The sequence below is a fragment of the Macadamia integrifolia genome, chromosome 10, assembly GCF_013358625.1.
Source record: "Macadamia integrifolia cultivar HAES 741 chromosome 10, SCU_Mint_v3, whole genome shotgun sequence".
Lineage (NCBI taxonomy): Eukaryota > Viridiplantae > Streptophyta > Magnoliopsida > Proteales > Proteaceae > Macadamia > Macadamia integrifolia.
Genome location: NC_056566.1, coordinates 7,023,296 through 7,040,418, shown reverse-complemented (window position 1 = coordinate 7,040,418; position 17,123 = coordinate 7,023,296). Strand labels below are relative to the sequence as shown.

The following is a 17,123-nucleotide window of genomic DNA, read 5'->3' as shown; positions in this document are numbered from 1 at the left end:
CTAAGAAGCCAACAATAGCAACATCAGTAGATGGAATAGAAACTGAATATAAATATAGATTAAAACCAGCTTCTATAAGTTTTAAAGATGTATGTGATAAATATTCAACAGATTATCCACTTAATGATGTATACCTAAGGAAATGTCCTTGGGATATGTTATTAGGATTAGGATTTATATTAGCACAATCAGGAGGATTATATGTTAATAAACATAGTATTATAATATTCAAAAATATAACACAAACACCAACCTATCCACCATATCCAAAACCTAAAAATAATGGAAAAATATTTGAAAAATGCCCCTGTAATGTACCAGGACAATGTAAAATAAATAGAGAAGTAAAAAGTAATATTGAGATAACCCGAGAAAATGATAATAATTATGAAGGATTTGAAGAATTTGAAGAAATCAATTTAGAACAAGATCCAACAAACTTTGAAGATGGGATAAATCCATCATCAATTTTAGCAATTTTAGAAAATTCTAATAGTATTAAGAAAGCGATAGAAAGATTAGAAAAAATAGAAATAATCCAAGATAAAAACCCTTTGAGACATTGGGAAAAGGATAAACCTACAATGAGGTTAGAAATCATAAATACAAATTTAAAAATAAATTCAGGAGTACCAAAATATCATCCAATAGATTCAGAACAATTTAAATTACATATTAATGAATTATTAGAATTAAAATTAATAAGAGAATCTAACAGCCCACATAGATCAGCAGCTATGATAGTTATGAAAGAAAGTGAAAAAAGAAGAGGTAAAAGTAGAATGGTAATAAATTATAAAAGATTAAATGATAATACAATAGATGATGCATATAACTTACCACAAAAAAATTTCCTAATTCAATTTATACAAAAAGCCAAAATATTTTCAAAATTTGACCTAAAATCAGGTTTTCATCAGATAGCTATGGAAGAAGAATCTAAAAAATGGACAGCTTTTACAACAACTGAAAGACATTACGAATGGAATGTGATGCCTTTTGGATTGAAAAATGCACCTTCGGTATTTCAAAGAAGAATGGATAATATATTTCTACCATATAGAAATTTTTGTATAGTTTATATAGATGATATATTAGTCTTTTCAAAAACTGAATCAGAACATATAGCACATTTACATAAAATATTTTCAGAATTTTATAAACATGGATTAGTAGTTTCTAAGAAAAAGATGGAAATAGGAAAAGAAGAAATTAAATTTTTAGGACTAGAAGTAGGATTAGGAAAAATAAAATTACAACCTCATATAGCAACTAAGATTTTAGAATTTCCTTCAGAATTAAAAACCACAAAAGAAATAAAAAGCTTTATAGGATTAGTAAACCAAGCGAGAGATTTTATTCCAAACTTAGGAAAAATAATAGGACCTTTATATTCTAAAACAAACCCCAAAGGAGAAAAGAAGTTTAATACACAAGATAGACTATTAATAGAAAAAATAAAAAATATCGTACAAAATATACCTCCCTTAAGGTATCCATATGAAAATGAATATAAAATAATTGAAATAGATGGATCAATAGAAGGATGGGGAGCAGTCCTAAAAGCAAGACCTTAACTAATAAAAAGGAAACATAAGACAAGAGATTATAATTCTTGCCATAAGTAGAATCTAAATAGCAGGACATTTGGAGCTAGTCATTTTAATTTCACTCAATCTAAATCATCAAAAGGCGTATTTTGGAAAGGATGTAATCTAGAAGAGCATACTAAGTATAGTTGTTGGTTCAACTTTATTTTATAAGCCTAAATTCCTATCCTACCTTGTGCAAAGATCATTCTCAACCACAAAGGTACTTGAAAGCCGGGAAGACCAAACCTATAAAACAAATAAGACAGATGGTTAGAAGATTTTGGGAATACCAAGAAAGAAGCTACCATTTGATTTCCAATTCTAGAGCTTTTCATCCTCATTGCATTCTAAGGCTCTTTCGACATATCAAAACTCCTCTTTTCATCCTTAATTCTTAGATGTACGTCAAAACTGCTCTGCTATCGCTTGTCCCCCTGCAACTGCCTTGAAACTTTATAGGTCATCTGGATCAAAAGGATTAAGGAATTGAAAAATTTACAGATAGCAAAGATAGAAGCCACCATCTCCTGCATGCATATTCTTGTGAATGATTGGAAAAGCTTAAGAGAACGGTAAGGAAAAACCCATGTAAGGATTAGAATAAAACAACACAACTAATATAATTCCCCAATTTGATATTGTCAATTAGGGTTGTCATCAAGGCGATTCACCATCAGAAGAGGTCTTATTCTCTTTGTCAGAGCTTGAGTAGCAACAGATGACCTGTGCTCTTTGAGATTTCCATAATGGGTGCTGCTGTAGTGCAGAAATCGTGGCTATAGCCGACTAGAGCTTTCTTTTGATGCTCTTCATTGATAAGGATTTCCACAACTAAAATAATTCCCCCATTTGATACATGTTATTGTTAATTTAATTATGTATTTCTACTTCCTTTTTCAAGGATCCATGTAGCCAACCCCATTAAGGTAGGATAAGGCTCAGTTTTTTTGTTATTATTGTTGTTGTTATAAAGAAATAATAAATATATATATATATATATATATATATATTAATAATATTTAGCTATTAAATAGACACTTGCCTCCCCCCAGGATTTTCACCAGATCGTCTTCTGATCTCGTGGTATCTGCAATCTCTTATTATTCTGGATCTTTCCTCAGCAATCTCATATTATTCTAGATTTTTCCTCTGTTACCAATACTTACTGTCCTATTGTCAATGTTGAATCCGTTATTTCTCAGATATTTTGTTTTTATTTGCAATTCTGATCAAACTAGACCATTACCCACTGTTGTTGCCTCCATATTAATATGAACTTATGATTGTGTGAACACATTGTGCATGAGGGTGGTGACTATCTTTTTTTCTCTATGGTTGTTCTTCAATTGTTTTACTTGTTTGCCATCTTCTTTGTTGCCAGAGATTTCCTAATCTCCAAAATATTAGTCTTCTAAGTTTTTTTTTTCTCTTCAAATCTCTTAATTTCTCCTCCCTTTTACAGATCAGAGGTTTAACAAGAAGGGTATGTGATGAGGGTTAGGGGTTAAGAGAAGGGTATATCTGGTATTTTACCTTTTGTAAGTGTACTTTGGTATTTAGAAAAAAATACATCAGCACCTAAAATATACTCCAAAACAGCGACTGATGGCAGGGGTATGAGTATAATTTGGTAATATACAGGCCTACAGGGGGTGTCTCTCTAATATATGATCTCTCTAGGGGGTGGCATTGTAAATTACCCAAACAATAAAACTCATATTTCTTATTACAAAATTGTGGTAGACACAATCACCTCGCGCATTGAAAATATAAGATATAGCAACACTATGTTGTTTTAAATGCGAAACAAGTAATGAACATATTAGTAGCATACTTCAAAAAGACAAACTTTCGAAGGGTATAGCAAGGAAAAACCTAATAACATAGTGCTTTCGCCCATGCATTTCCATCTACATTGAACTAGTTAGTATAAAACCAAAAGATCTTCAATAATGAGTTATTTTACCTGATATCCAACTCAAACACCCTGGATGCATCATGTAAGGATTGAATCAGTCCATCATTGTAATCTTCACCTTCCATTGACGAATTTTGACCCGCATTTCCTCCACATCACTGCTGGAACTTGTTCGGAGTGTTCCATTGACCATTACACACTTACAACATCATCAGTAGGTGCAAAAACATATGGTGCCCAATCCTTCTTGCTTAATAAGAGAATGAATTGCTTACTCTATAGCCCGCCAATCTCCAACTATTATTATGTTTATAATACTCAGATACGACATGTCTCATGCGATATCTCTTTCTTGAACGTCACATGGTAGAGTGATTACTTCAGATGATCCTCTGTAGAAAACATTAATTCTAATTGGTATTAGTGTAAAGCATGGAGAGCTACACAAACAAACCAAGGATGAGCTACAAACATGGAGATGCATAATCCATAAAGCATAGGCATAGGTTCATAGACCTCCACCTTCCTTCGCTCTGCCACCCATCCACCTGGACTTTAGCAATCCCAAAGAGTAAGGCTGCAAAAGAATCCACCACCGAGCACAGATGTGCTCCTCCTCCCATATGTTTGCAAGAGGACATACTTGCCTCTCCAATGATGAGTTGGAACTGAACCCTTTGATCTGGATAATTCAAGGGTAAGTGCCCTTTCGCATTCATTTTCCAGCTTCCTCCAAATGTTATCAAAATTATAACAAAGAACAAATACAAGTAAGAATTGCGAGAAAGGTTCTCACCTTTTCAGAATGCAACTATTCAAAAACTCAAAATCTGGATTAAGAAAGTTTGAAGTTTTGCTATATGTTAGTATATAAGCCAAATGAGTCCCCCATGCCCATGGTTTTTCGATTCAACATAACAAGATAAAATTACAAAGAAATCAGCAATGTAACATAGTCAAAAACTAAAACTACCATCATAAAAGAAGAGATGTTTTGTGGAACTCCTATCAGAAAGTTATACTGTAAGCCAATCTTCACCAAGCTCCACCATACCAGTGCTAGGGAAAATTAATTAAATGTACCACAAACAATTAAAATTAACCAAATAGTATTCAGAAGTTCAGTAGGACACTATGTGATGATAGGAAATAAATAGTTTTACAAACATAAAAAAAGCATGAATATCAAAAGAAGAATTAGGTGGCACCAAATGCATTAAACAGTCTTAGTAGTCGCCTCTTTTTTAAACCAGTGATCTCACAAATCCTTGGACAGTTTAGACCAGGTGTCATAATGCTTAAAAAACACACCATAGAAGGTCGATGGTTCAATCCAAGATTAAACTATTTGTTGGTCAAACTATAGCTTACTGAACAAAAACTCTGGTTTGATGTTTTGATCTTTAAGAAAATTGCAGGTCAGCGCCATGACCATTAAACACATGTTTTATCTGCCATAATTTGTCGTTTAGGCCATCGGATTGAACCACTAGACTAAAACAGTTTTACTTCTAAAAAATTAATAAAAAAGTTGCACCTACCTTTGGGAACTTAAACAATATTTCTATAGTTTAACCAACAGAATCTGTAAGTCAACAATCAGAGAAAATTAAGCCAGGCCTTTGTTTTTATGTTGCTAGTTCCAAGCCTTAATAAAAAGGAGCGTCAGTGCATCAGGTCTACAGCCAGATCTATGAACTCTTGAACAACCAAACCTTATAGCATTGATAGTATAGAATCAACTTTGGTAGAAGAACATACCAAAAGTTTGTCAATCACTTCCCGCATACTAGAAATAAATCACTAATAAAATTGATCAAGATGAATAAAATATATCAATATCCTTATTTTTGTCGAGTCGGGGAGGAGGGTAAGGTGAACAAAGCTTTTTAAAAATTCAGACAACATATATTATGTATGGTTTTACTCACAAAGACATTACACACATTTTCAATTTATTATTTCAACTAGATGGGACAATAAGGAGATTAGGAGTAGAGTAGAGGGTTGTTGTGACAACGTTTTGTTCATTTTTTGTGTTTTTCCCAAGGCTTATGAGAATTTGAAGGTAATGTGTGATTGAGGGCTTCTGATTTTTTTGTTTAGTAATAAATGAGTGTTAATTTTAGGTTGCTTTCGGAAGCATTGGGCTTGGAACCCTTGGTTGGGTTTCCCCTCTTAGGTTCCTCTCAGCCAGCCTCGCGAGAGGTCATGTTTCTCCATCTTTTTTCTCTATTTCTTAACAAAAACATTATTAATGGGGTGGGGGTGGAGGAAGAGGATGTGAGAGTAGATGAACTTAAAGAGGTATTTATACAACATGAGCTAAACAAGAATAAAAAATATCTACACACACGCAACAACATGCAAGAATAGGACCAATAAGGAAGGGATGTTGCTGCAACAGATGACCCGTACTCTCTGAGATTTCCATTAATGGGTGTTGCTGTAGTGCAGAAATTGTGGCTATAGCAGACTGGAGCTTTCTAATGATGCTCTTCATTGACAGGGATTTCCACGACGTGGGTTTCTTTAGATTCTACCCACAATATCTCAAAGAACATGTAAAATTTGCAACTTTAAAATGAAACAAATAAAAAAGGTGACTACATATATAATTTTGGAATCCTACTGAAGCTTCGTATGAGAAATAAAGCTTGAAAATTGTAGATACCGTGAGATGAGAATAGATCGCTTAAGATCGCTTCACCAAGTATTTAAGAAGAGATACTCAGCACTCTTAACCATAATATTTTAGTGAAGCGTATACTTCACTCGGTATAGTGACGAAAGAGAAAATCCTATAATAAAATAGAATATGTTGCTTTAAAACAATAATGCTAGTAGATTCAAATTGAAAATATTATTTACATTACACTGGAAGATAGCAATTACCATTAAAACCCAATTTCGATTACCATTCCTTTCCCACCAGTGTCATGAGTGAAACACTTCTCTACTATAAGGATAGATATTCAAGCTCTGTGACAAAGATATATATATATATATATATATATAGAAAGAGAGAGAGAGAGAGAGGATGAAAGCGTACTTCCATTAATAGTCATTGTTAATAAAATATGGAAAGAGTAGAAAAACATTTTTTTATTATTAGTAGAAGATTGTGATTTCTATAAAACACCAATTCCAAATCCCTTTCCCACCAATGTTGTAGTTCACTGCTTATCTATCGCAGACATACATTCAACATAGCAGAGAGAGAGAGAGTGAGTGAGTGAAATAAAACTATAATAATTTAAGGGAACCTGCAAACACAGTAAGAAACTATTCCTGTACAACCACAATTTCAGCCCGTTGTTACAGGTGTGTCTGAAAGAGGCAATGCAAGTGATAGTTAGAAAATTTTCTCACCATAAAAACAACTTGTTTACTCTTATATGTTTGATCCCTCAATATTCTGATATATAATTTCCTATATAAACAATTCATCATTTTCAAACCATCTGATTCTACAGAATTCGACCCTGTAAATGTGTTCTCTACCATAGATACAAGAGTTACCTTCCCCTATCACCCCAATAAAAATTTATTATAAATTCTGTAAAAAATTATCTTCCAATAAGTCAAAAGGGCAGTGGTAATGATAAAGTGCTTCTCACGAAAGAAAGATGGAACTAGGTGCTTCCTTAAAAGAGAGCAGTTTGCCTTACCTAAGATGAAGGTAGAATGTTCTATCAAAAAAAAAAAAATCCAAAAATTAAAATGAGTTCTAATATAGATCCTTTGCAAAGGGGATAAAGATAGGTGATAACTTGTTGCATTTCAATGGCCAGGGTCAGAAGACTTGATAAGAATTTCAATTCATTCATCCAAACATGTATGTGATATTCCTTAATACTTTGTAGTTGCAAATTGAGAAAGCATCTTTTTTGAATGGTACTAATATAATTAAATTACCAAGAGAATAATTGACCACTTAACTTCAAACCTAAAGGAAGTGGCAAGGGAAACAAGCATATCATAAATGCGTGTACCAGAGAAACCAGGCTTCGGACAAAAAAAAAATGCTTGTATGGATATTTAACACAATAATTGTTTGTTGTGCAAAACATTTGGCAGCCACAGCCCAACCAGTGGAGATTTATTGATTCCATTACAAGTCAACCACTGGACATATCATTAAAAGTCAAGCACTGACTTAGTGGGCTGGACCTCTTTCCTCTTACTCTCATCTGCCTTTATTCATCACCCCCTCCTTTTATTTATTTACTTGTTATTGTTTATTTAATTATGTATTTCTATTTCGTTTTTTATGGATCCATGTAGCCAATCCCATTAAGGGAGGATAAGGCTAAGTTTTTTTGTTGTTGTTGTTAAAAAGAAATAAAAAATAGACTAACAATATTCAAATATTAAATCAATGAAAAGTAAAAAAGAAAACATTATCTAGACACTAGCAAACAAGTGGAATCTCCATATTAGGCCATTTAGAGCTAGTCATTGTAATTTCACTCAGCCTTAAATCATCTAAAGGGGCATTTCAGAAAGGATGTAATTTGAAAGAGCATACCAAGTGTAATTGTTAGTTCCTTAAATTTATTTTAAAGTCTGATGTTATGTCCTTCTACTTGCAAAGGTCATTCTCAACCATTAAGGATATACTTCCAAGCTGGGAGGACCATACCTGTGAACCAAACAAGACAAATAGTTACAACATTTTTGGAAAACCAAGAAAGAGGCTTCCATTTGATTTTGAGGCTTGAGAGATTTTCATCCGTTTTGCATTCTAAGACTCTTTCAACAGAGCAATACACCTCCCTTTAATCCTTAATTCTTAGATGCACCTCGTAACCGCTCTGCTTTCGCTTTTCTCATGTTGAAACTACCTCGAAACCTTCCAATACCTAAAAAGCTTAATCTAAACCAAAAATATGAAGACAATAGTTAGGTAAGTGAATAAGATATAAATAACAATGATAGAAGCCACAATCTCCTGCATGTATGTTCTTGTGAACAATTGGAAAAGGTGAAGAGAAAAGAGGACAACTTAAATAATTCCAGTTTGATGTTGTCAAATTGGGTTACCATCATGGTGATTCAAAACCCGAAGAGGTCTTCTTCTCTTTGCAAAAGCTTGAGTAGTAGGATATGACCAGGGCTCTATGAAGTTTCCATTAACGGGTGTTGCTGGATTTCAGAAATCGTGGCTATGACTGGTGCTTATGTGGATTCTTCTTAAGATTCTGACATTAATAACTCAAAAGCCAAGTAAAATTTGTGACTTCAAAATAAAACAAATAAAGAATGGAACAAGATAAAAATAAAAAGTACAATTTGCGAAGGAAATCAACAAGCCGACACAAAAACCTAGACCAATCATCTACAAGCCTGAGTAACTGTGTAATTAGTAATTCATGTCTAGCTCTAAAGATTGAGAAAATGGTAATAGAAAGATAATTGACCTCTATTGAACAAAAATGTTAATATCTCTAACTCTTATTTCTCCTCTGGATGAGAACTCAGTCACTTCATTAAATAAGAAAAATACAGATGCTTGAAAAAAGAAATCAAACATGCCTTCAAAGACAAAAGCAATAAGGGTAATTTACAGTGCCACCTCCTAGAGTAGGAGAATGCCACTATTAGAGAGATAACCCCTGCATAATACAAAATTATACTCTGAACCCCTACCATCAGTCTCTGTTAAGTGAGCATTTGCAATGACGGTTATCTCTCTCTCTCTCTCTCTCTCTCTCTCTCTCTCTCTCTCTCAACCCTTTCTTTCTTCTGCTCTGATAAAAACGAAAAAAAAATAACAAACACCTTCGTGGCGAAAGCATTTTCACTTCTTCAAATTTTTTCACAATGATTTGGTTTTTTTTTATTATTCTTATTGAGTGGGAATCCTTTTGGGGTTAGAGTATACATTATCAAGAGGTCATTTGGTACTTGATTCAACCTGATCCACATACCTATTAAGGTGCTATTTATCTTCACAAAATAGCTGGCAGTACTCTGTTTTTATATACTTTTCTGGACCACGCTTTGACGTTTTATCGATCTGATCTTCAAATCATATCGTGGTTTTGGGTCTTTAAAGGGAACATAGACAATTGCCTTCACCCAAGATTTTCACCAGATCGTCTTCTAATCCCGTGGTATTTGCAATCTCATATTATTCTGGATTTTTCCTCTGTTACCGATACTTATTGTCCTATTGTCACTGCTGAATCTGTTATTTCTCAGATTTTTTGGTTTCTATTTGCAAATTCTGATCAATTGATTAAACCATCACCCACTGCTGCTGCCTCCATATTAACATGAACTTATGATCGTGTGAACACATTGTGCCTGAGAGTGGTGACTATCTATGTAATACCCTACTTCTTAAACCCGGTCTGATTACACGATTGACCCGGTTTAACCATGCAGGACCCGAACCGGAGAGAATTAGAGCGGGTTCCTTATGGACTATGATGGCAAGGGTGACCTTAAACACCGGCTGGCCCGACAAGTCCGAGCCAGTGCCAGAAGAGACGGGAATACCCAAGCCGTGTACATGCACCTATCATAAGGCCATGTACGGATAAAGCAGGTATGTAGCCGTATATTAAGGTGCATACGTATATTATATCGTATGCCAAGAGTGAGATTCGCACCGAGGGCCGAATTCTGTCAAAATCCCAAGTTTTGGCCCTCAGGTGGGCGGAAAGGTGGGCGCATCCACCCACCTGAGTGACCCACCATGTGAATACTTAGTTATTTTAAGAAGTATATATATAGTATTTATTTCCTTTTTCTTCCTCATTTATGACACTCGGACGTTGGTGAGAAGAGTAAAGAGGAGAGAGAAAAGAAAGGAAAGAAGAGGAACAAGAGACGGATGTCAACGGCGCCAAGGCTTGATCTTCCCATTCCGACGCCGGAAGAGTGACCTCCAACACTAGATCTACATTTAGAGGTGAGCAAAGGTTAGGTTCCTTAAATTTTCTCTATACCCAAGTAAAACCCTTGATTGGGTAGAGTTTCTTGAGATCTTGTAAAATCCCCCTTGAAATGATGAATCTAAGGGTTAATAGATGATTTATGTGTTGATCTTTAAGGATTTGAAGAAGTATTTACAAGGTTGGAGAAGCATTGTGGATTTGAAGTGATTTTGGGGTTTGAAGGTGTTCTTGAACAAAGAAGGTAAGATGGCTTCCCATTCCTTAAATCTAACCTAGATCTAGGTTAGAACCATCCTATAAGACCTTGAATGTGTGAAGAATGGGTTTGGAAAAGCCCCATTTGAATCTCCAAAGGTTGGGGAAAGTTGGGAAGAAACAGTAGGTTTCCCGCCAAGACCGGTGGGCCATCTGGCCCGCCTATGGGCACCAGCCTGAGAGGGCAGGGCCCTCGGGCACAATCGACGGGCCAACCAGCGGGCCACCCTGCCCGTTGGTCTTAGCAGACCCTCTAACCCAACCAGTGGGCCAGACCGGCGGGCCGACCTAAACGTCGGTCCAGACCGGTGGGTCTGACTGGTGGGTCAGACAGGTGGGTTGTCTGACCCACTCGAGAGGCTCCAAATGTGATTTTTACGTTAATTGGATCCAAATCGGACGTGTGACCTTCTTTTAGGATTCTAAATATGATCGTGTCATTGGATCGTGTTAATCTTGATTCCAAAATGGTGAAATACTAACCCAGCTCACTCATGTTAGGTTCACCAAATCCTACGCTTCTCGCACCGGATCTCACCCGTACCGAATGGGAGTCCTTGTACACTACAGGTAAGTGGGGAGAGGACGTTTGGTCTTATTTCAAGGCATTGTTTGGCATTCATTTAATTGTATCTAGTCTAATCATGCCATCATGAAAATGCTATGTAGATTAGTCGTCCTCACATGGTTATGCATGGGTGTTGTGTTTATTTTCTAAATGCCAAGTGATAATATGCTTCTGTGATGAATGTTGACATCATTGTGCATGATGAATTAATAGACTAGATGCCATAGTCGGCTTGAAAACGAGTGCATTGGTGGCCCGTGGTATGGGACGCAGTGGCACTCTGCAATCGTACTATTGTAATATAGGAGCATGCGGTTTAGGATTATCACATTCCCGTGCTACGACCCTTCCCAATAGGGGTTAAGGTGTTGGGTTACCATTTGGGGGGAAGCAGTGGTCGCGGTTGTTGGGTCACTGTGGTAGTTAGACATTACGCCCGGCTGGTCAATAGGACAGTCGGCAACCCCAGTGGTATATTCAAGAGGGCCAATCGTACTGCTTTTAAATTACTGGAGTCAGCACCTTTAATTTTCAGTCATTTACTTTATGTTGAGAGCCGGTGGTCGACATGTTTTTATTTTTTTGAGTACTCACGGTGGGCCTTCTCCGACAGCCCTATGGGCGTATCGAGGGATGGAGTTCGTGGCTCGTACCCGGAGTATACGCGCACTGTGGTTGTAGTAGCACTAAACCAAAGACTTAGTAATGTTGTTTAGGTGTATGTGATTTAAAATGTATTGCATGGCATGTAGTGCATATGGTTGTGATTTGTTGTGTGGACTGCTGTGTGGTCCATCTTTCCACTTACTGAGCTAGTGAGCTCATCCCACGTGTGCACCTCTTTTAGATGATTTTGCAGGTCATCAACCAGATGAGCATGGGGTGGGTCCCACGATTGAGTTCCCTGAAGAGGACTGGTGGGCCCTGAGGAGTTAGAGCACGGTACTGATTGCTCGTGCGAGAGTTATGCTGTGGGATCGCAGTTCTGATGCCGAGCTGAGCTCCACTTTTGATGCCGAGCTGAGCTCTACCTTGTGATGCCGAGCTGGGCTCAACCTTTGATACCGAGCTGAGCTCTAGGCTTAATATCCAGCCGAGCTGTATACTCTGATTTTTTTTTATGATTTCTTGTATGTACTTGATATGTGAATTGTACTCTTATTGTGTAAATATCATGCCTTCGGGCCCACATGTATTTAACTATTGTATCACATTTAAGGTATCAAGTATTATGGGAATATTCATAGGTAAACCAAGTCTTCCACTGAACTGATAAGCTCTTTCTTAGTTGTGTGTATGCTGTGGTAGAATACTGTATCAAATGATCCTAGCAGGTTTGGGTTAACCAGTGTTAACCCTGTCACTGGCCCGGTTCTGTGTGAACGGGGTGTGACAATGGTGGTATCAAAGCGTGATGCTCTGCTCCACTCATAGCATACCATTAGAATCCCATAGAATCTATAATAGGAAAATGGGGTTGGGTTAATGTAAAAGCTTTAAAGAGTTAAAAGCCAAAGGAAGAAAGGATTGAAGATAGTTGCATTTAGATATTGCATTCATGGCATGCGTGAGAGTAGACAAAAGGTAAATAAATTAGTGTCATAACCTATCGAGTACTAGTTTGACGAAATTTCGACAACATAACGGCGTAAAATGAGATTTCCAAAAATTTTCACAAACACCTGATAAAAAACAGATATATATATATAATATAACCATGATCAAAAATTTACAAAGACACCACAACTAAACTACACAAATCATCACACATACGAATTCACCACAAAAACCACTATTAAAATGCATTATCTCATAAATAAGTCCAGTTACAGTGCAAGTACAAAGAATGAAAAAGAAAAGGAATTATACAATAAGATCCAATAACAGTAAATAGATAAGAAGCTGGTGTGGACGAGCTAAGTCCTCACTGATCCTCATCGTCGTCGTCGTCTATGATCACTACGTTCGCCGGAGGTCTAGAGTTGACGTTGAGGCGATGGTCGTAGTAGTCAAACCTCGAGTTCACCAGCCGTACCTCCCTCCGAAGTTGGCCAAAATCTACTGAGATGGCATTGACCGTGGTGTCCAAGTCCTGGCCCAGTCTGAGGAAGGAGTTCTCCAAAGTAGCCTGCCTCTCCAGGATGCGTTCCTCCCTGGAAGCACTCTCGTCCAGCCTTCTTAGCAGCTGATCTTGGCCATCCTTCAAAGCCCTCATGGTGGACATCATGCTTTCAAAATCATATGCACCACTCTCAGGTGGTGGGGTGCTATGCTGTGAGGCTGCAGCTCTGGTGAAGCCGGGATCGGTACCTCTCGACTCCTGAGGCACCTCCTCAGGGATGTTCTCATCCACCAAGTCATCCTCCTCATCCTGAGGAACATAGTCCTCATCCTCCTCACTAGACTCCTCCTCCATGGAAACATCCTCCATAGGGGCAGCTCTCCTATCCCTACCTCTCTGAGCTCCTGCTCTCTGAGGTGTATCCATAGGGGTGTGGAGACCCATCCTCAAGAGGTTACCTCTGTCGAACTTGTCCGCCGGAGTCTTCCCCTCCTCGCCACTCAGGTCCACCCCGAAGAACTCGAAGATCCTAGTGAGGATCCTACCATATGGGAATCCTCCATCCTCGGGGTGAGAAGTGTGGTGCTCCATTATCTTAAGGATGATGTATGGCAAGCACAAGTGCTCGGCACCTCCCTCTAAGGCTGTATAGATGCAGTAAGCTATAAATGCTGCCATGAAGCCCACCTGGTTCCGGTGACCTCCTCTGGGGAGCAAGTTGAACTGGACCAGTTGGGAAAATAATCGAACCTCTGGGAAAAAGGATGTCTCGGACTCCAGACGGGCACTGCTGCCACAGATGGTCTAGCAGATGTAGTCCGGTGTCTCCAAACTCATGAATGGACCCAGGGGCTTACTCCTGGGAGGACTGTAGTAACGGTGCTCGACTGCAGAGATGCCCAAAATGCTGGCCAAGGTGTCCACAGTCAGCTGGATGTCCACCCCCTTCACCATGCTGACTATAGTATACTCCCCGTACTGATAGGAAACCTCCAGGTTACAGTAGAATCTACGAACCAGCTGCTCGTAGCACGGACGGTTTACCTGGAGGAAGGAGTGCCAGCCCAGTGCTGTAAACCTCTCCTGGAGCTGAACCTTGTGGAAGTCGTCGACTACCACGGTCTTCTCCATCATCACCGACCTCTTCAGGAAGGCCGGCCAGTTGGCTGCTGCCTCTGAACTGTGGAAGAGCTCCTCATCGTAGTCAGAAGGGTCAAACCGGGCAGGTCCGGTCTCCCTGTGCGGGGGGCTGGAGAACTAGTCCCCACACTCTTCCGCTTAGAAGCGGTGGTCTTACATCGAGTGCCAGAGGATGCGGGCTCCTTGCCCCAGCGAGATGACATCCTGGCAAGAAAAGAGAAAAGCAGGGTGAGTAAAGAAAAAAAGGGAATAACAAAACGAATAGAAAGATGGGTGAGCAATAAGAGGAAGCCCCAAAACTCAATTTTCACAAAACAAAAAAGCGACAAGACAGAGAGTAAGGCAAAACAGCAAGGTAACAAGAGGCATATAAGGCATGACAATTAAAGAAGGAGAAAACCCCCAATTCTCAAGGTGAAAGTCCAAACTAAGATAGAGTGCAAAAGACTCACCACAGAGAAAGCATGAAGCCTACATGCTCATGGATGAAATGCCGTCAATCTACCAATTAGAATATGCAAAGACATCTACTACTATGCCATTGAGGTCCACAAATACCAAAGAATGTAAAGAAGAATCAAAGAAAACCTAACACAAAAAATGGATTTTCATGGGAAGAAATAGGATTTCACACATAAGGTATTATCTATGATCTCTACAGTATGTTAAGTACAAATCAAGCATAATGCATCGCAATTGAGTCATTAATTAGGAGAAAAGAGCAAGAAATGAATAAATCCCCAAATTTGAGAAAAACTAGGGCACGGTTGGGGTTTTTTCTCAAAATGGAGAGGTAAATCCTAGAAACTAGAAATAAATCACTTAGAGAGCACACATTCGTATGAAATCACTATTCTATGGAAAGAAACATGGAAAGGAAGTGAGATTTAAGACAACTTATGAGTTCTACCCCAAATTTTAGGTTTTGAAAAGAAAATGAGGAAGGAACATACTTGGAAGTGGAGGAGATGAATCCTCACAAAAGCGCCGGATCGTTGAGTGGGATCGCGAGTGGAAGCGTCAAAATGCTCTCCAAAATCGCCTGGGAGAGAGAGAGAGAGAGAGAGAGAGAGAAGAATGGGAGGAAATAAGAATGAATAGGGTTTAATGCCCTGTTCATGATTTACAGCACGGGTAGGACCGACGGGCCACCCTGCCCGTCGGTGCCACCCGTCGGTTAAGGATTTGGACCGATGGGCCGATCGGTGGGCCAACCTGCCCGTCGGTGCAGCCCACCGGTTGAGGAAAACTTGGAAAAAAAATGGAAAATTTTTTTTTATTAATATTATTAATATAATTAATATGATTATTGTTATTATTCGTATAATTATATGTTATGGTCAAGTAGGACCATTGACATACTTATTGAAGCACTAACCCTGTATTTTTGGAATCAAGTTGCGGTTAGTTGCAAACTATCATACACTATGATACCCTGCGTGTTGGCATATAATTATGTGTCGATATCAATTCTATGGTGTTTAACCAATGTGATGTATGATATGTTCTAGGTACAGGGATACGATGGTACATACTAGATCCGGAAGCAATGCCCGAGGTACCTCGCGTGGTCCTCGTCCGGTCGGTCCACCACCGAATCCCAGGAGGTCCCGCTCTGTGGGGCAAACCTCACCTCCACCACCCCCAAAGACCCTTGGTCAGGGTGGGGAACATGGAGACCCACCTATGGCTACACTTCTGGACCCTCCACCAGTTATTACTCTGGGGGATGTTGCTACCATAATTCAGCAGTCACAACAGGCTTTTCAGTAACAAATGCTTCAGCAACAGCAAGCATTTATGACTGCTATTCAGCAACAATTGGACCTTTCTCAGTCAGGTCAACCTCCTCGGATACTTACTCCACAGGACCCGCCTGTAGGGTCTGGAACAAGGCCACAAGTGGGAGGTACACCTCCAAATCCACCATTTGGCATTCCTCCGTATGGGGTACCCCCTCCATACCATTACTACCCGACTTATGCTCCCAATTACCTACTGGCGAATAATACGTCAAAGGTAGTGGAGTCATTCAAGAGGAACTTATCACCTGTGTTCTCTAAGGTGGGGAGTGATCCTCTGGAACCAGACCAGTGGATCCAAGAACTGGAGAAAATATTTGAGGTGATTGAGTGCACGGATGCACAGAAACTCATTTGTGCGGGGTTGCAACTCAAGAAGGAGGCCAACTCTTGGTGGTAAGCTTCTAAGCCCATATTGTTGGTTGCCCATCCAGAACCCACCTGGGAACAGTTCAAGGAGTTGTTCTTGGACAATCATTACCCACGCAGCTTCAGAGACCGCAAGGAGACTGAGTTTATGGCTTTAACTCAAGGAGGTAAGACTATCCTTAAGTACCAACAGCAATTTGAGAGCTTGTTCCATTTTTCCCCAAGGCATATGCGAACAGCTGAAAAGAAGGCTACGAGATTTCTAAAGGGCCTAAAAGCATCCATTGGGTCTGTACTTGAGGTCTTGGATTTGACTGACTATGGTCAGATTGTGCAAAAGGCCAAGACCATGGAGGATAAGCAAAAGGGAGAACAGTCCCTCACACCCGGACTGTGGAAGAGAACAAACCCATTTTTGGATATGGGTAACTCCTCCAAGGCATACCGCAGATCGTACAGTTCTGAGCCTATGTATAGGCAGCCCCATAGACCATCTGGCTACCCTCCTA

The 17,123-nt window shown here is 38.8% G+C and overlaps 1 long non-coding RNA gene and 1 pseudogene across 1 annotated transcript; both read right to left on the bottom strand.

Moving 5' to 3' along the window:
- Positions 1–1,800: 1,800 nt before the first annotated feature.
- On the bottom strand, positions 1,801–4,229 carry LOC122091606 (annotated as a pseudogene).
- Positions 4,230–7,925: 3,696 nt separating this feature from the next.
- On the bottom strand, positions 7,926–9,931 carry LOC122092085. The gene is made up of 2 exons (XR_006144091.1): positions 8,557–9,931; positions 7,926–8,389 (listed from the first exon to the last, which is right to left on the bottom strand). It is a non-coding gene; the product is annotated as an uncharacterized LOC122092085 (long non-coding RNA).
- Positions 9,932–17,123: the final 7,192 nt, after the last annotated feature.